Source organism: Arvicanthis niloticus, chromosome 2 (assembly GCF_011762505.2).
Source record: "Arvicanthis niloticus isolate mArvNil1 chromosome 2, mArvNil1.pat.X, whole genome shotgun sequence".
In the NCBI taxonomy this organism is placed as follows: domain Eukaryota; kingdom Metazoa; phylum Chordata; class Mammalia; order Rodentia; family Muridae; genus Arvicanthis; species Arvicanthis niloticus.
The window spans coordinates 91,107,779-91,127,947 of NC_047659.1; the positions used below are offsets into that span (position 1 = coordinate 91,107,779).

At 40.9% G+C, this 20,169-nt stretch overlaps 1 protein-coding gene across 3 annotated transcripts in view; it reads left to right on the top strand.

Annotated features, from left to right (window-relative positions):
- Nucleotides 1-6,493: 6,493 nt before the first annotated feature.
- Nucleotides 6,494-20,169, top strand: part of Mga (MAX dimerization protein MGA) — an 88,331-nt gene continuing 74,655 nt past the window's right edge. Inside the window, exon 1 of one of the 3 annotated variants that reach the window (XM_076929516.1) lies at nt 6,494-6,627. The gene's annotated coding sequence lies outside the window, so the exon portion shown is untranslated. Of the gene's footprint in view, nt 6,628-6,650; nt 6,916-7,313; nt 7,333-20,169 lie in introns of those variants that run through there. The other 2 variants (XM_076929515.1, XM_076929518.1) reach the window with 2 other exon arrangements.

Genomic DNA, 20,169 nt, shown 5'->3' on the forward strand with positions numbered 1-20,169 from the left:
AAGTGTGGCTTGATTGGTGGAATGCTTGCCTAGCACATGAAGTCCTGGGTTGGATCCCTGGCAACCAGATGTGAGGTCAGAATCCCAGTGCTCAGGAGATGGGGGTTGGGGAGTGATAAGTCCAATGTCATTCTTAGCTACATATTGAGTTTCAGGCCAACCCAGACTACACAAGACTTTATTGTTCCTTTAAAATAAAAAGAAAATGGGACTTGATTTGTTATTATTTATAGAGGGTTTAAAAATATATTTTGGATTTTATCTTTTACTAGATATATGTACTGTGAATTCATATTAATGGGCCAAAAGATTCATTATTATTTGTAGTCTGTCTGTCTGTCTTATGAGATAAGGTTTTACACTATAGCCCAGACTTAACTCACTAGCCTTAGCCTTGCAGCAACCCTTATTCTCCCAAATGTTGGGAGTACTGGCCTGTAATACCTGCCAACCTTCAATCTTATTGAGATATTTATTATTCATAACTTTATAAATTCAGTCAAATTCCAATAATAGCACTAGCAGTTTTTCATAGACGTTGACAAGCCAATTCTACGGTTTAAAATGCAAGTTATGAAAATACAAGGAAAGCTAAGAATGCCAATGTGTGCCTGTAATTCCCGGCAATTAGGGTATTCTCAGCAAAAGGATTAGGAATGTAAGGTCAGCCTGGGCTAAGGCCAGCCTGTACTACACAGCAAGCTTGAAGTCTGTCTACAATGGCATCTGTTTGAAAAACAAAAAACAAAAAAAGAAAAGTTTCCTAAGTTGGACTTAATACACTTAAAAAAAAAAACAAAAAAAAAAAAACCAAACAAACAAACAAACAAAAAAAAAACATGGTTTCTCTGTCCTGGAACTTACTTTGTAGACCAGGCTGGCCTCATACTCAGAGATCCACCAGTAGATCTGCCTCTGAAGCCACAAACCACCATGCCCCACTTTTTTTTTTTTTTTTTAAAGGATCCCTATGTAGTCCTGGTTGACTTGGAATTCATTATGTTGACTACATGCCTTGGTTACATCCCTATTGCTGTAATAAAACACCATGATCAAAACAAGAGTTTAAAAGGAAAAAAGGGAAGAGTCTAACTGAGCTACAGTTCCAGAGTGTTAGAGTCTTTGATGATAGAGCATAGATGCAGGCAGCTAAAGCAACAATTGAAAATTCACATCTTACTTTACAGGCAGGAGTGTCTCAGGGGTTTATGGCTGCAAAGAGACACCATGACCACAGCAACTCTTATAAAGGAAAACATTTACTTGGGACTTGCTTACAGATTTAGTTCATTATCATCATGGTGGTAAAAGGCAGACACGATTCTGAAGAGGTAGCAAAAGTTCAGTATTTGGACCCACCGGCAGCAGAGAGAGAGAGAGAGAGAGAGAGAGAGAGAGAGAGAGAGAGAGAGAGAGAGAGAGATAGATACCGGGCCTGGCTTGAACATTTGAAACCTCAAAGCTCACAGCCAAATGGCACACTTCTTTCAACAAGGCCACACCTCCTAAGAGTGCCACTCCCTTTGAACCTAGAGGGGCTATTTTCACTCAAAATACCACAAGGAGAAAGAGAGAGTTCACTAAGGATGGTGGAAGGCTTTTGAAACCTCATGCCTACCCATAGTAACACCTCCTCCAACACAACCAGATATAACTCCAGTTCCAGGGGATCTGGTGCCCTCTTCAGACCTCCACAGGCACCAGGCACACATGCATATATGTATATGTGTATGTGTATATGTACACACACATATAAACACACACAGACATATATGCACATATATGCAAAAAAAGACACACACACACAAACCAACAACAAAGGCCTTAATTTTGTACAATAAACTTTTATTTATAGTTCATAAAGAAGAAAGGAAATAAAACAAGGTCATAATATACAAATGACTAGCTAGTTACAGAGGCACAATTTCAGTACTTGGGAGGTAAAGGCAGGAGGCTCACAAATTGGAAGCCAGCCTGGACTAAATAGTGCGATGGTTTAAAAGACAAGTAAAACAAACAAACAAAAAAATGAGGGTGGCAAGATGGCTCATTAAGTGCATGCTATGAAGCCTGGCTTTGATCCCCCAGACCCACCAGTGGAAGGAGAGAACCAACTCCCAAAGATGTCCTCTGACCTTACACCTACCACTTGTGCCATGGCATGCATGCTGGTACACTAAATAAATAAGATAAATACATGTAATAAAAACAAAACCAAAAGACATTACAATGTAACCCTACCCAAAATAAAATATCCCATCTAAAGTTCCAATGAATAAAATTTCCTTCTTTGGGCTTGTTTGCCTTACTTCAGACAGTTGTCTCTTGATGCTGTTACTCTCTTGTCATCCTTCTCCCTGTCCTCTCCTCCTCCTCCCTCTCTTTGTGGTTCTGTGGATACAAAGTTTCACACAAAAGCAGTCTTGGATGAGCTGTGTCCCTGGCTCCTGGCCACTACTTCCTTAGCAGTGCTGAGGGTTAAACTAGGGGCTTTTAGGAATGTCAGGCATAGGCTCTCCCACATCACTACATACCCCAGCCTCAGTTTCCTGAGATTTCTTGATATGTAGTCTGGACTGGCCTCAAACCCTTGTTCTTCCTGCCTCAGTCCCCCTAGAGCTGGGATTCCAAGTGTGCTAATACCACCACACCAAGATTCTTCTAAGTTTGTGTCACAATGTGGACACTGGCAATTGGCACTTTTCTTTACCAGATTGGATTTTTGCGATCTAGCAAGCTCTCTTGCTTCTGTGCCACCGAGTGTGTTCTGTGCTGTGACAGACAAGTGCAAATCTGAGAGGCTTATCCCAAGTTATATCTTGCTCACACTATATACTAATTGCAGACTGATTGGGGTAATCTGCTTTGTGTCATCTTCATAAGAGACAAAGCTGATGGAATAACCACCAGGTGGAGCATTGCTCATAGCTGTGGCTGAAGAGAAGACAGAATGACTGAACTCTGTTCGTACTGGTAATTAAAGCTCCCTCTCAGAAGTGATTCATGAAATTCCCATTCCTAGTTTATTGGTAGAAGGTCATGTAGACACTCCCCACTTCAAAGGCACTAAGATGAAACACTTATACCATATTCTTTGAGGCTGTGATAAGTACATTATTTGAGAATAGCATGAGAATTATTTTCAGTATTCAGAAAGCTGAGGCAGGAGAATTGCCATGAATTTGACTCAATCTGGGCTATATAGTGAGTACCAGACCAGCCTCTATCTCAAAACCCAAAACACAAATAAACAATCCCCTCAAAATAAACAGAACATCAAACAACAACAACTGCTACTACAACTACTAGTACTTGTGTTGGGTGTGGTGGCACATGCTTTGATCTCAGCAATGGGAGGCAGAGGCAGATGGCTTTAAGTGAGTTTGAAGCCAGCTTGGTCTACTTAATGAGTTCCAGGACATCCAGAGCTACATAGTGAAATCCTGTTTCAAACAAACAAATAATTAAACAAAAATTAATAAAAATAAATAAGAGAAAGAAGGAGAAGGAAAAGGAGGAGGAAGAGGAAGAGAAAGAGGAGGAGGAAGAGAAAGAGGAGGAGGAGCCTTGAAGGCAAGAAGTAATGGAACCATATGCTTCCCCACAGATGGGTGGTACCACCAAGAACTCTCAAGTGATCTAAAGTATAAGAATCTGTTAATGTTCTTAGCCAAGTGTGGTGGTGCGCTCTTTAGTTCCGGCACTTGGGAGGCAGAGGCAGGCAGATCTTTGAGTTCAAGGTCACCCTGGTCTGCAAAGGAGTTCCAGGACAACCCAGGCAACACAAAGAAATCCTGTCTTGGAAACAACAAAACAAACAAATAAAACATCTGTTAGTGTTTGTCTAGCACTGACTAGGGAACAACAGGGAAATGAAAAAAAATCAAGAATATGTTATACTAGGCTAGTACACACCTAGTACTGGAGAGGTAGAGGCAGGCCAACAGAAAGTACATCTGTGAGTTCAGGGCCAATAGGAAGTACATGGTGAGGTCTAGGATAGCCAGGACTACAAAGAGAGACCCTGCCTAAAAAGAGAACATCGAGAAAAAAAAAAAAGAAATATTGTACTGGTCAGATAGGGTATTGTATACCTTTAATCCCAGCCCTCTGGAGGTAGATGCAGACAGATATCTGTGAGTTTGAGGACAGCCTAGTTTTCATATGTTTACAGTACTTGTTACTCTTGCAGAGGTTTTGTTTCCAGGACCTACACAGGGGATCACAACTGTCTGTAACAAGAGTTCCAGGTCTGATGGCCTCTTTGTGGGCACTAGGTGCCCACATGTGGTACACATGCATGCATGCAGGCAAAACACTCACACATATAAACAAATCTTTTATTTTCTATTTTGGTTTTTCGAGACAGGGTTTGTCTGAAACAGACCTAGGCTGTCCTGAATCTTGCTCTGTAGACCATGTTGGCTTCAGACTCTCAGAGATCTGCTTGCCTCTTCCTTCAAATGTTGGGATTAAAGGCCTGTGCTACCATGCCTGGTCAAAACCAAACAGAACCTAAAAACAAACAAACAATATGCTGTACTGGAAGAGAACAGGGCTGTAGTTCAAATGTAACCCTCACCAATAATTACTATGACATTCTAGAATGTTTTGTAATCATGAACTATGACAGGTATTATTTTTTCCTAAAATAATTATGACAATCTCAAGGCTAGGTAAGAGTGTCCCTAGTTTTTTGCTAAAGAAACTGGATATAAAAAAAGTTCCAAAATTTCTTCATAGTCATAGCCCAGAAAGGGAATCACAAGCTGTCCACATCTATCAGATTTTTAAAAATATTTTATTTCCATATTATTTGCATTGTTTTTTGCCTGCATGCATGTCTGTATGAAGGTGTCAGATCTTGGAGTTATATACAGTTGCAAGCTGCCATGTGAGTACTCCAGGTCCTCTGGAAGAGCAGTCAGTGCCCTCAGCCACTGAGCCATCTCTCCAGTCCATATCTACCAGATTTTAAGGCTCTTTCTATTACAGCTCACAGATTCTTTTTGTGAGATAAGGTATCACATATCCTTGAGTGGTCTCAAACTGGCTGTAGCTAAGGATGATGCAGGATTTCTGACCTTCTTGCTTCTGCCTCCTGAGTGCTGGGCTTACAGATGTGTGCTACTGTACATGGTTTATCTGGGGTGCAGATGACTGAAGTTTAGGCTTTGTACATGCTAGACAATCATTCTACCAAATGAACTACATCCCTAGCGCTGGACAGTGGATCTTAAACCCAGTTCATCAATTTTCCTAGAGAATATATTAAAATCTATTTTCTCTGATTTCCAGGAAATGCAGAGGGATGGTAACATAAGTATAGTAGTTTTCTGTCAGAGTTGTTGCTAGGGTTAAAGAAGACTGGAATTTTTTATAAACTTTAAGTTTATTATTATTATTTTTTGTTTGTTTTTTTCGAGACAGGGTTTCTCTGTGTAGCCCTGGCTGTCCTGAAACTCACTCTGTAGACCAGGCTGGCCTCAAACTCAGAAATCCACCTGCCTCTGCCTCCAAGTGCTGGGATTAAAGGCGTGTGCCACCACTGCCCGGCAAACTTCAAGTTTAACGAATATCATATTGTACATTTTATTTAATGCTTTGGTTTCTTATTCAGAAATTAATTTTATAATATTTAATTAGAAAGATAAAGTACCTTGCACCCAGGAGTATGCCCTATTCTTTAGGTTTTGGCCTTTAATTTTATACATACACTTATTAACTAACTTTTAGTCTATAAATATGAGCTTGTGAGAATCAGAGGACTAGTCATATCCTCAAGCTGTTCAGCCTTTGAGACTTATAAAAGTTTTGACATCATCAAGTTGGCAAGTATAGCTCAAAGCAGATAAGGTGTGAATAATTTTATGCAGGGACTTCATTGTGGGTAGAACACTAGGTTTGGCTCAGTGGTAAATTTGTAATGTTACAAAACCATCTAGTTCTAATGTAAGCCCACCTTTTCTTAGTGTTAGCTTTTTTTTTTTTTTTTTTTTTTTTTTTTTTTTTTTTTTTGTAGTTCCAATGTCTTACATATGTTTTAGGAAACTACGGCCTATGCTAGGGACATGCTGTCGATCTTAAAAATAAAAACAGCAACACAAAACCAACCAACTCTACTCCTATTTCCCCAACAATAAGCAATTTCGAAAGGTTGGCTATTCCTAGAAAAATTCTAAGAATTACAACCGTTCTTAAGTGGAGATTGTGGTAAACAGTATTCAAGTTATTGTTCTAGTTCATTGACCACGAAAGGCTGGTGGTTCTTGTAGGTAAACATTCTTGCTATTTTTCTACAATATTCACAAAGTTAGCAGGCACCGCTTCACGAAGGAAGGCTTAGCGGTTTTCCCAAAACCACACAAATCAAACAAGTAGGGGAGGAGGGACTGAAAGTGCCTGGTGTGCTGTCACAGTCTGGTAATTACCCAAACCGTCCTGGGACTGGCTTTCAAAGGGACACCAATGCAAAGCCGAGAGGTGACAGCCAGGAAAACGGGAGAGGTGGCTTTCCCGGCATGCTCTGCAGCACACTGAGGGGCGCCAGACGCATCCCGGCGTGCAACGGGGAGCGCCCAAGGGCGATGGTTCACGGCTCCTGGAGGGGCAGGCGAAGTTAAGCCGGTAGGTGTGAGCATAATTAGTTTCGGGACCTTGCTTTCTCCGTTCCCCTTTACGGATGCCATCCCGTAAAGGGCAGAAGGAGGTCTAGTGACCATGCTCTCCTTGCGCATGCAAGCCACTTTCGGTGCCGCTTCGAGCACCGTGCCAGGTGATTAGCGGCTGTGGGCGGGCCTGCGAGCAGCACGTGACTCGGCCTGGCGGCCAATGACCAGCCGGGTGGTCCGGCAGCGCGACGGTCCCGGGACCCCGGAGCGGCGCGGTGTGGGTCGATTCCCGTCCACCCGGCAGGTACGCGCAGGCGCCTCGTTTGTCACGCGCTCCGCTCGTATCCACGCGCCCAGTATCGTGTACTCCGCGCGAGGCGTTGAGAGGCTGTCGTGGGTGTTTTCGTGGGCAGGGGGACGGCGAAGGTGTGTGGTGGGGGGGCGCCGTGCCGTCACGTGCGCGCTACAGCCTATCGCAGGCCGAGGCGCACCCGCAGCTCTCCTGGCGCCCCGGGGTGCGACGTGTTCCGTGAGGCTCGGGCGGGCCCTCACTGTCTGAGCGTTCTTTCGAAGCGCGTGTGCGGCCTGGAAAGTCTGGCTGCGACATTGCGTGCGCTCGGCTCCCGCGCGAGCACGGACGGCAAGTTCTCGGCAAAATGGCTGCTGGAAACAGTCGCCAAGCAGGGGCAACGCTGGGGCCGCGTGAAGGTCACATGACGAGGTTGGCAGCGCGTGCTGCTGGCGCGGGGATGGGGGAGGCCCGGGGCGTGGCGAGTCACGTGCCCGCGGCTTGCGAGCCTGTGATTTCGAGCGAGTTTGCTGAGGCCTGATGGTCAGCTTTTACCCCTCCCTTCTCGAAGCTAGGCAAGCATTCGTGAGAAACCATGTGGTGCAGTGGAATGACCCTAATCTGAGAGGCTAGATACAGGGTCCCCGCCTCTGGCCAGCTTTGTAATCTTTCTATTTATATTTTAGAAAGATAGAGATGATTTTTTTTATGGTCTTATTTAGGCCCATGATTCCTTGGCCTCAGTTACATGCAGCTAAACAAAATAACAGGTGGTGATGGGGGAAGTGTAGCTCAGTGACAGAATGCTTACTTAGAATGTCTTACAATAGGGCCTTGATTCCATATCACACTGAACAAATTGTTAATATTTATTACCAGACACCTTTTCTCTTAAAGACCTTCCTCCCTCAACCAGTTCATTTTTTTTTTTTTTTTTAAATTGAGACTATGTAGACCAGGCTGGCTTCTAATTCACAAAGATTTTGTTCAAGTGCTGGAGTTAAAAGCGTGTACCACTCTGCCCAGTGTCCATATCTGCCTTTTTTTTTTTTTTTTTTTTTTCTTCTCCTCTTAGAGACAGGGTCTCTCTAGCACTGGCTATCCTGGAGCTCACTTTTAGACCAAGCAGGGCTCAAACTCACAAAGGTCTGCCTACTTCTGCCTCCCAAGTGCTGGGAATGGGACTACAGGTGTGTATCACCACTGCCCATCTGCTCTGTCTTGATCCATTCCATTTGTGCTGTATGTTTGTTTCATAAAGGTGTCTGGAAGGATCAAGACATAGCACTTGAAAAAATTTTGAAGGTTTCTACCATCCAGCTTTTTGTTTTACCAAAGTCAAAGCTTTGTAGAAATGAAAAATCTATAAATTGTACATTGTCAATCACTACTAACACACTTTATGTATAATATATGTCATGTATAATAATGTAATACAACACACACACACACACACATATTTACTTTTAGACTTCCTCTATGTAGTCCTGGAGTTTGCCATGTAGAACAGTCTGGCTTTGAACTCACAGAGATGCTTTTTTTCTGCCTTCCTAGTGCTAGGATTAAAGGTGTGTGCCATACTATGCCTGGCAAATAACATACATTTAACATTTTAACTTTTAAGGGAGCCAAGGATCAATCCTTGGATTCTCAAGCATCCTAGACAAGGCTTAATCCTTGGACTTCACCTCCATGGACTACTGTTTATATTTTCTAGTCTCTCTTGATATCTCTTTACTTAAAGTGTTGTGGAATTTTGTGGGAACAGAATTTGGAAACCATTCATTGAGCAATCAATAGCTGTCACTTTTGAATAATTATGCTAATAGCTAGCATTTTTATAATACAATGTTCTAAGTACTGTGTATGTACTTTTTCTTTTTGTTTTCTTGTCTTTTTGGAGATAGGATCCCATGTAAGCTAGATATGTATCTTTAACTAAGTACGTAGCTAAAGATGACCTTGAATTTCTGATTCTCCTGCTTCTCTTCTGTTTCTGGATTACAGAAAGAAACAGGAGTACAGGTGTGTGCCACAATGCTGAAGTCTGATGTGTTCATTACTGGGGCAATTCTAGGGCAGGCATTCTACTAGATGATCCACATCTCAAGTCTCCCAGAATTCACTGGTATAGAGTAGAATTTTAAATTGTATGTGTCTGTGTCTGTCTGTCTCTCACTGTCTGTTCTTTAGAGGCCAGAGGCATTGGATACACTTAGAGCCAGAGTTCCAGGTGGTTGTAAGCTGTCTGGTGTTGGAAAGTAAACTAGGGTTCTTTGCAAGACCAGTAAATGTTCTTAGCACTGAACCATCTATCTCCTGCTTTTAGGATCAATTTTGGAAAAGAAAACAGCATGGGTGTTTTGTATTAGTGAAAATACAAAAAAACCTTTAATAGTCAAAATGGTTAGTCTGTAATCTAACTATAGAAGCATTCTAGAAGGAGAGAGGCCAGTCTGGGTTACATATTGCCACCCTGTATCAAAACAAAACAACAAACAAAAGTTAAGTACTAACCCTGAAGTATATTGGGCATTGAGACAAAATAATGCATGTAGAAACATAAATTAGTATAGTTTAATATTATAGACGTGACATTTTATATCCTATGGGAAATGTTTCTTAATCATGTTGGACTATTTAGCTAATCATTTGGGAAAAAAAATAAAATTCTTGCCTTAACAATAGAATCAAAGCTCAGGTGAGTTAATTATTTAAATATAAAAGGTAGAATTAGAAAATTACTACTCTGGGGCCAAGTGAGTGATCTATATACTTGTAATCCCAGTATTTCGGAGGATAAAGTGGTAAATGATGAATTTCAGGCCAGCATGGGCTACTTAATGAGTCTTGTCTCAATAAAACAATATTACTGCTTTGAAGAAAATCAAGTAGATAGCAGGTGTGATGGCACACACCTGTAATCTCAGCACTTGGAAAGCAGAAACAGAATTGCCACAGGTTCTCGGACAAACTGAGTTACTGTTGATACCCCATCTCAAAAATTTTTCTCAAGGTGGGCAAGATGTCTTAGTGGGTAAAGAAAAAAAAAAAGAAAAGAAAAAGAAAAAAAAAAGAAAAAGAAAAAACAAACAAACTTGTTTTGAGGGGCTGGAGAGATGGCCCAGCAGTTAAGAACTGGCTGCTCTTCCAGAGGTCCCGAGTTCAATTTCCAGCAACCTCATGGTGGTTCACAACTGCCTATAATGGTATTTGATGCTCTCTTCTGTCTGATGCCCTCTTCGTGCAAATAGAGCACTCATATGTATAAATAAAATAAAAATCTAAAACAAAAGTTTAAAAGAAAAAACAAAAACAACTTGTTTTGAGAAAAGAGGTTTGCTCTGTTGCCCAGATTGGCCTGGAGTTTACTATCCTTTTGCCTTGGTCTCCTGAATAGATGGAATGTAGCAGCTGCGCCTAGAACATAATAATTTTTGTAGTTATAATATCGTTCCTGTGTTTTACCATTCTTATTTACCTATCTAGATTTGTCTCAGACTTGCTACTATGTAGCTGAAGTCATCTTGAACTCCTGACCTTCCTGCCCTAGCCTTCTAAATACTGGAATTTCAGGCACATACCATCATACTAGGTTATAGTTTTTAAGGCTCTTGGCTTGATGGTTTCTCAGAATTTGCTTGTTTTTGATGACTCTGATAGTTGCTGGGAATTGAACACTGGATCTCTGGAAAACCAGTCAGTGCTCTTAACTGCTGAGCCATTATCCAGCCCTCTGATAGTTTTTTTTTTTTTTTTATGAGGCAGAGTTGGGGTATAGATATTTAAATTATCACTGTATGTGTGTATATATGCACATATGTAGTGTGTATGTATTGTAGTGTTTTTAGAGACAGGGTTTCTTTGTGTATTTCTAGATGTCCTGGAACTCACCTAGTTGTTTTAATTGTGTGTGTATGTGTTTATGTGTATGTAGGCATCCTCGTGTTGCAGTTGGAGGTTGAAATTGGTTACCTTCTTCAATTTTGCTCCTTTTTTTTTTTTTTTTTTTTTTGGTTTTTTTCGAGACAGGGTTTCTCTGTATAGCCCGGGCTGTCCTGGAACTCACTTTGTAGACCAGGCTGGCCTCGAACTCAGAAATCCTCCTGCCTCTGCCTCCCAAGTGCTGGGATTAAAGGCGTGCGCCACCACCACCCGGCTTTTTTTTTTTTTTTTTTTAAGACATGCTCTCTCACTGAATCTGGAGTTCATTGATCATGTTGATTTGTTTAGAAGGGATGGCCAGTGAGCTCTGAGAATCCTTCTGTATCTGCCTCTCAGCATTGGGATTACAGCTGTGAGCTGCTGTGAACTCAGATTCTCTGGCTGTGCAACAAGCACTTTAACCTACTATTTTTGTTTTATTTTTATTTCACTTATTTTTTATTGTGTTTGTATTCGTCCATTTTGTGTGTGTGTGTGTGTGTGTGTGTGCGCGTGTGTGTGTGTGCGCGTGTGTGTGTGTGCGCGCGCGTGTGTGCGTGTGTGTATGTCACAGTTCATATGTGAAGGTCAGAGGAACACTTTCAGGAGTTGGTTCTTACTTCTACTATGTGGGTTCTGGGAACCAAACTCAGGTTGACAGGATAGGGAGTAAGGACTTTTACCCACTGAACCATCTTGATGGTCCTATTCAAAATTTTTTTATTACATTTATTTATTTGTGTGTGTGGGTGCATATATGGATGTTAGAGTACAACTTGGGTGCTAGTTTTCTTCTACCATGTGGGTCTCAGGAATTGAACTCAGTTTGTCTGGCTTGGTGGAAAGTTCCTTTATCTACTAAGCCATGTCACCAGTTTTATTTTTAATTTTGGGGAGTATTTAAAATAGATTTCATATTGTAACCTAGTTTAATATCAAAACTGTGGCTCCTGAATGATGAGATTATAAGCATGAACTAAAACCACACTTAGCCCAGGCTAATCTTGAACTCCAGTCTCTGCCTCAGACTCCTGAGTTCAGAGATCACTTCCCAGATAATGCTTCTGCTTCTGCTGCTGCTTTCCTCCTCTTCCTCCTTTCCTCCTCCTTCTTTTCTTCCTCTTCCTTTTCTTCTTCCTCTTCCTCCTCTTCCTCTCTTGCTTCTTCTCTTCTCTTTCTTTCCTTTCTTTCTTCTTTCCTTCCTTCTTCCTCCCTTTCCCTCCCCCCTTTTTATTTTGGTTTATTTTAAAAATGTGTGTATTGACTGTTTTGCCTGAATGTATGTGCCTAGTGTTCTCAGAGGTCAAAAGAAGGTGTTAGATTCCTCTGGAACTGGAGTTATGAATGGTTGTAAGTCACCACGTGTATGTTGGGAATCATCTATGCTCTTGATCATTGAACAGACTTTCCAGCCTCAAGCTAACGCATCTTTGAAGTAATGTTTTTCTTTTTTTGACACATGGTCATCTCATCTAGTTGAGGTTGGCCTTGAGTTCATAATTCTCTTGCCTCTATCTCCCAAGTGTTGGGATTTCAGATGTGGACTGCTATGCCCAGTTTATTTTTCAGTTTGTTTAGATCTCGTAGCCTTGGCTGACCTTTAACTTGCTGTTTAGATAAGTTGCCCTCAAATTTGTGGCAGTTCTCCTCCATTAGTTTTCTGAGCATTGGAATTACAGGTGTGAGCCACCATGCCTGGCTCAGCTTGAGATTTTTTTTTTTTTTTTTTTTTTTAAGATATGTAAACTTTGGATGGCCTGAAACTCTGTATATCAGGCTGGCCTAGAACTCAGAGATCTGTCTACCTCCCAAGTGCTGAGATTAAAGGTGTAAACCACTATGCTTGGGTTTAGTTTGAGATGAAAAAAATGTATTTTATTTTATTTATGTGTATTGGTATTTTTGCCTACATTTATGGCATCACTTTCATTTTTGGTGCCATTAGAGGTCAGAAGATGACATTGGATCCCTTGGAATTGGAGTTATAGGCAGTTGTGAGCTGCTGTGTAGGTGCTGGGAATTATACCTAGGACTTCTAGAAGAGCAGCCAGTGCCCTTAAACACTGAGTACTGTTTTTCTAGCTCCAAGTCTGAGATTCTTAAGTGATGTGCTGTGGTTTAAGTGGCAGTGATAATCTGGTATGTTTGTGATGTTGGCAGGTTGAGAGTGTTAGAATGTTGTAAACCATAGCATTTTAGATTTTTTTCTAATGGGTTTCTATTTTTTTTCTCAATGGACTATTTCCTATAGTAAAATGTATTATCTAGTTTATATCTTAAAAATAGAACTTTGCTGGACTAGATGTGGTAACCCTAGTACTCTAGAAGCACAAACATGAGTTCTGACAAGCTTGAGCCACATAGCAAATTCTAGTTTAAGAATTTGGTATGTGGCTCTCTCTTAAACAAACGAAATCACTTTGCTGTAGAAGGAAGAGGAAAAAAAAAATCAGCAGGACACCACATATGGGTCTGAAGAGAAGATTAAGCTGTTAAGAACATTTAATGTTTTTCCATAGGATCAGGATTCAGTTCCCAGCATCCATATGATAATTCACAACTGTAATTTCAGTTCCTGTAACTCTAGTTTTAAGGGGGTTCTGTACTCCTACTGTACTCCTTAGGCACTGCATGAACATGACACACACATGCACACATGCATGCACACGAAGACAAACACTCTTATTCATAATAAAGGTACTTTAAAATATTTTAAAAATTGTTTTGCAATTATATCATTTTCTCCCTTCCCTTTTATCCCTCCAACCCCTTCCTCAAACATTACTTGCTTTCTTTCAAATTCATGACTTCTTTTCTTTAATTGTTATTACATATATAAACAATTGTGTGTATATGTGTGTGTATATATATATATATATGTATATATATATGTATATATATATATACATATATATATATACATATATATGTTTATATTTACATAAACATACGCAGCTTATGTTTACATATATACCTAAATATGTAAACATAAGCTGCGTAGTCCATTTGTTACTTGCTCAGCAGTCCTTAATTGCCTGTAGTTACTTGTGTAGGGTTGAGGCCTCATGGACTTTCCCCATCTGTGTTCACATGTGTATTGTATTGGTACTGTCCTTGTTTAGGTCTTGTTTAGACAGCTATGTTGGTAAGACTTCATAAATGTAGCTTCTTTGTGATTTCACAATCTCCCAGCAAAATTTCTATTCCTCTGGTGATTATAGCCTTTCTACCTATCCCTTCAGAAATGACCCCAGAGCCTTAGGTGCAGAAGTTGTCTTGTAGATATATCAGTTGGGACTGGGCTCCACTATCTGTGGGTATAAGGACAAATGTTTAGAACGTAGTTGGGAGTTACGCTGGTTTAGTTAAGTGGTGGTTGTAGATTCTCCAGACTTATGACTTTACTAGCACTGAATTGTTGGCTAAATTTCCAGTACTGGGCATGAGTTCCCTTTGTTGAGCAGGACTTTAGTCCAATAAGAGAGCTGTTGGTACCACCAAGGTATATGTGCCAATACTTTGTCCTTAGGGTTAGCATGCAATACTGGTCATTGTGATTTACATGCATTCCTAGGTATTCCAGCTTGTATCCAGTTGACAAAAAAAGAACCAACCAGCACAGGAGTATAGACTTAGTAGTAGTAGTATAGCAGAGTAGTTACCTCTGCTAACTAGAGGTAGATGTGGGACACACAGGGCAGAGGCACAGGTATGCAGGCCTGGGACCTTTTCTGAGCAGTGTGTATGTGTGTGTGTGTGTGTTTGTGTGTGTGTTATGTGTATGTGTTATGTGTATGTTATGTGTGGAATTTGTATTGTGTGTTATATGTGCATTGTATGTATAGTGTGCTTGTAGTTATGTGCGGAGAGAAAATACACCTGCCTCTGGATAGTTGCAAAAGAAGCCAAGCCAGACCCTGGAGAGTCCCCACTGATGAAAAGGGGCTCATAAGATCAAAGGAAACAAGGAGGCCCTCTGACTGAAATGCTGGGAACATGAGTGAGCATAGGAATCATCCCCCAAATGGCCAGTCATGACAGAACATGTCCAGAAAAACTCAGGATTTTGGCCCAAACTGGACTTTCTTTGGAAACAGAGATGATATCATGGAAAAATGAGTTTGTCCCACTGCAGTTCCCCAATCCTCACTTAGCCACACCTTGGCCACCTTAGTGAGTCTTTGCATTTTTAGGTCTGTTTATCTGGTAAGTGTTCTGACCCTCTACTTTGCTAGTCTCCTGGGATCACAGGACCTACCCAGCTCCTACCTGGAGGGATGCTGTCATCTGAGTGAAAGGTTAGCTGCTGTAGGGATATCATTTGACTAGTAACTTGGTGCTGTTGTTTTTATTTTTATGGTATACAAATTGAGGTCGGAGGACAACTTGTGAAGTCAGTTCTGTTGTTCCCAGGGATTGAATTCAGATTGTTAGGTCTGGTGGCAAGCACCTTTACCCATAGAGCCATTGTACTAGCACAAGTGATGTGGTGCAGTGTTTTAAAGGTAAAAACCAAAAGTAGATAGTCTTTGTAGGAGAATGAACAGCATACAAGAAGTTTTAAGGAAGAATGGGTGTTTCCACAGTTTTGCACTGAGTGCTTCTTTATTTTCCTCTTGACTCTCAGGGATTCAGGTTTCTCTCCTGTGCCCAAGAGATGAGTTAGTGGGAACCTGTGAAAAATGTGGCCAGAGCATTTCAGATATATATCAGTGCTAGAGTTTGTCAGGCATGTACAAGGCTCTACACCCATGCCCAGACCACAAACAAGCAAACAGTATGCATCAAGCTACTTAATCAAACGGGTAGTGGATTTGGGATATAAGTTTAGGGGAAACAAACATCACAATTTCTTGATAGTGGCATGAAAATTTTGTGTACAAAGGCAAAGAAACCTGGCAGACATCTCCAAATTCTGGGACTATAGGATAGGAAGACTAAAGTCTTAGGACTTAGGTCAGAGCCATTTTACACCACTTTAAGAAGTGACATTTGTAAAGTCACCCCCAACACTGAGACACAGTCTGGGACCTAGGATCAACTGGTCAACAGACAACTTTCTTTTATGTCAGTTTCTGTTTTAAAACTCCTATGTTTGAAATTTATGTTGACTCATTGACGTTGGGCTCCAGATAGATAGCCCTGTTATTCATATCTGGATGAAGCCAGGAGACACAATATTGTATTCCTGCCCTCTGGGACACTACACAGTAGTCTGGATCTGACTTCAAGCGGGGATCATTTTAAACTATAAGGTCACCAAATTAGTCAGTCTGCCTCTCTGCCTCTCTCTCTCCCCCTTTGTCTCTCCCTGTCTCTCATTCTCATTGTACCTAAGAAATCATTGAAGGGCAGAAAGGTGCTGCCACACTTGGTCTTATTACTATTATTTTTTTTTTTTTTAAACAATAAGGTCTTGCTATGTATTTTTAGCTGGCTTCTCTGTATAGACCAAGGCTGTAAGACTAAGGTCTTTCTTTCTTTCTTTCTTTCTTTCTTTTTTTTTTTTTAAAGATTTATTTACTTTATGCATATGAGTACACTGTAGCTGTCTTCAGACACACTATAAGAGGCCATTGGATTCTGTTACAGATGGTTGTGAGCCAACATGTGGTTGCTGGGAATTGAACTCAGGACCTCTGGAAGAGCAGTAAGCCGCTAAGCCATCTCTCTAGCCCGCCAAGGCTAGTCTTAAACTTGGAATGATTCTCCTATCTTTCCCTCTTGAGTACTGAGATTTAGCTGTAGCTTTTGAGCTTGAGTTCTACTAGAAAGCCAAGAATAGCTGTTGAGTAGGGAGTTGTTCAAATTTGGACCCTAGAGTTGAGCATGGCGGCACATGCCTTTGATCCCAGCATTCAGGAGGCAGAGGAAGGCAGAACTCTGTGAATTCAAGGCCAGCCTTAGGAAGTTCCAGGTAGCCAAGGCTACTTAGTGAGATCTCTGTCTTAAAAAAAAAAATGTGTATCACAGGGTCAAGGTGAGAGTTTGGAATGCCAAAATAGGTTGAATCTAATGTGTCTGCCTTAGTGACCACCAGACAATCTCTAACTTCATTATATCATCTACATGCTAAATGGCCTCTCTTTCCCTTGCTATGACAGTTGATAATTGCCATTATGACACAGAAAGACTTATAAGAGGGAAGAAACAGATGGTGTCTGAATTTCTGGAAAAAAATATTTTTTTTGAGACAGGTCTACTCTGTGTAACCATGGTCTCGAACTCAGAGATCTGCCTGCCTTTGCTTCTTAGTGCTGGGATTAAAGGCATGCACCACTACCACCACCCTGCTTGCTCCTTTTTTTTCTCTATCTCCCCACTTCTATTTTTAGAAAATATTTATTTTTATTTATATGTATGTATTTTTTTAAAAGATTTAAAAAAATTATTATTTATGTATGTGAGTACACTGTCGCTGTCTTCAGACACATCAATAGAGGGCATTGGATCCCATTACAGATGGTTGTGAGCCACCATGAGGTTGCTAGGAATTGAACTCAGGACCTCTTGAAGAGCAGTCATTGCTCTTAACTGCTGAGCCATCTCTCCAGTCATGTATTTTTATTTATATTTATGTAACATGTGTGATAGCACCCTAGAAGGCTAGAAGAGGGTATTAGATCTCCTGGAGCTGGAGTTACAGGCAGTTATGAGCTACTGGGAACTGAACTTGGGTCCTTTGAGAGGGCAGTAACAGTTGTAATACCTGAGCCCTCTCTTCAAACCCCCATTTCCATTGACCAAGAATAAATTTCCTTTGCTACTTAGTTACAGATGGTCCTGTTATTATTTTATGTTATTTGGCTTTCTATTGCTATAATAAAACATGGTGACCAAAATCACCTTGCAGGAGTTAGGGTGGGGGTGGGGAGGTCTATTTAACCTTATAGCTTACAGTCAGGGAAGACAGGGCTAAAGCTCAAGACAGGAACTTGGAGGCAGGAACTAAAACAGAGGTCATGAAGGAGTACTGGTTACTGGCTTGTTCCCCATGGCTTGCTCAGCCTCCTTTCAGTTTAGGCCACTTGCCCAGGGGCAGGACCATCTTTAGTGAGTTGGCCCTTCTATATCAATCATTAATGAAGAAAATTCTCCACAGACTGGCCAACAGGCCATCTTAGTTGAAGCATTTTCTGTTTCCAGAAAACTCTAGCTTGTGTCAAGTTGTTAAAAAACACACAAACAAACCTGGACTAGAGTCTTTAATCCTAGCACTCTGGAGGCAGAGGCAGGTGGATCTCTGAGTTTGAGGCCAGCCTGGTCTACAGAGTGAGTTCCAAGACAACCAGGACTATGCAGAGAAATTCTGTCTCCAGAAACCAAAACCAAAACTAACCAAGGGGGGGAAAAAAAAATCGAACTAGGACATATTTCCGTAGTTCCAAGAAGTAAAAAGGACCCAATTTGGAGTTAAAAATTGGGAGAAAGTTAATTTTTAAAAAAATAACAAAAATTAGTGGGGCTTTACTTGAAAGGTGGAAAACCAGGAGTTCAATGCCAGCATTGACTGCAGGAAACCCTGCCTGTAAAAAACAAGAGCCAGGAGAACACCTGTAACCCCAGCACTTGGAAAGCTGAGGCAGCTGGATCATTTTAGATTCAAATTACTTAGTTACACAGTAAGTTACAGGACAGGCTGGACTACAGAGAGGCCCTGTCTCAAAAAAACCAAAACCAAAAACAAACAAAAACAAACCAAGAATCAAAACAACAATAAAATCTAACCAAACAAAAATTAGATATCCTGGCTGCTAAGAGGGCTTTGTAAAGGTACTTGGTTAAACAAGCCTGGGGATAGAACTCATGTAAAGGTAGATGAAAAGAAAGGATTCTGTGATGTTGTCCTTTAATTTCCATATGTACTCCATGTCAGACAAGCCCCCCCTCCCCCCAGTCATTTGTGTCCCCAATAATAAAGACTAATTTTAGAAATTAGATGAGCAGTGATGGCATTTGCCTTCAATCCAGGTAGGATTAAAGGAGGCAGAAGCAGGTGGATCTTTCTGAGTTAGAGGCTAGCCTGGGCTACAGAGTGAGTTCCAGGACAGCCAAGGCTAAACAGACAAATCTTGTCTCAAAAAAAAAAAAAATTAGAAGTTAAATTTTAAGTTAAAAGTTTAAAAGTTAAGAAAGGATTTTGAGAGATGCTGAGCAGTAAAGAGTTTACTGTTCTTGCAAAGTACAGTTCCTAGCACCCATGTCAGGGGACTCAATACTGCCTGTAACTCCAGGGCCAAGAAAGATATCTGATGCCTCTGGTTTCCATCGCGCGCGCGCGCGCGTGCGCGTGCGTGCGTGTGTGTGTGTGTGTGTGTGTGTGTGTGTGTGTGTGTGTGTTTTCATACATTCATACCTGTGTGTGGATAGGCATTTGGGAAATCAGAGGACAGATTTCAGGAGTCCATTTTCTCCTTTACCATGTGCATCCCAGGGACTGATGAAGTTCTTCAGGCTTGAAGGCAAGCACCTTTACCTACTTAGCTCACTAACCAAATTTCCTTTCTTCAGAACCTATTTTTATCTATGGGCAACTTGAAAGGCAAGACTTTATCTTCTCCTGGTGGCTGCCAAGATTTTCACTGAACCTGTACTATACTTTTCTCCTAAATTTTAATGAAATTGTTGTACTGGTGGTTTCAAAAAAATAAATACAATTTTAGCATATAATTTTTCCAAATTTGTATGAGCAGAAGTTGATCTTTTACTGCATTTCTCTTCCCAAAGCTGTTCGTACTTTTCCTTATGGCACAATATAAGGTCATTTGGTATTTTCATTCTTATTTGTTCTTGGCAAGTTGTATATGCTTAATGATAATGCTAGTTTATAACTTTTTATTTGTCAATATAGTAAATTAAAATTACATCTAGGGTTATAGCTAAATCGGTAGAGTGCTTCAGAACGAACAAAGCCCTGGTTTCAATTCCTAGCACCACTATAAACTGAACATGGTGAGTGTGCCTGTAATCCAACCATTTGGGAGGTGGAGGCAGAAGGATCAGGAGATCAGGGTCATCCTTGACTACATAGTAAGTTGGAGGCTGGCTTGGACTATAGATCCTGTCTCAAAGTCTCAAAAACACAAAATCAGATTTTCTACATTATGTAATCATGGGCTACTAGCTGAGATTTTTAGAATCTTATGTCAAGTTTTTGTTTCACTGATACTCATTGTGTTGTAAGTTGGTCAGTACAAAGTTTGAAGAAATAATGTAGGGAGTCAGTTCAAAGACATGGTAGGAGTGTTTTTAGTTCTTAGGACTGAATAATGCTTATTCTCTGGAGGCAGGCTATTATAATAGATTCTTCCTTCTCTTGCCCACTGTTCCACCTACCTTCTCAGT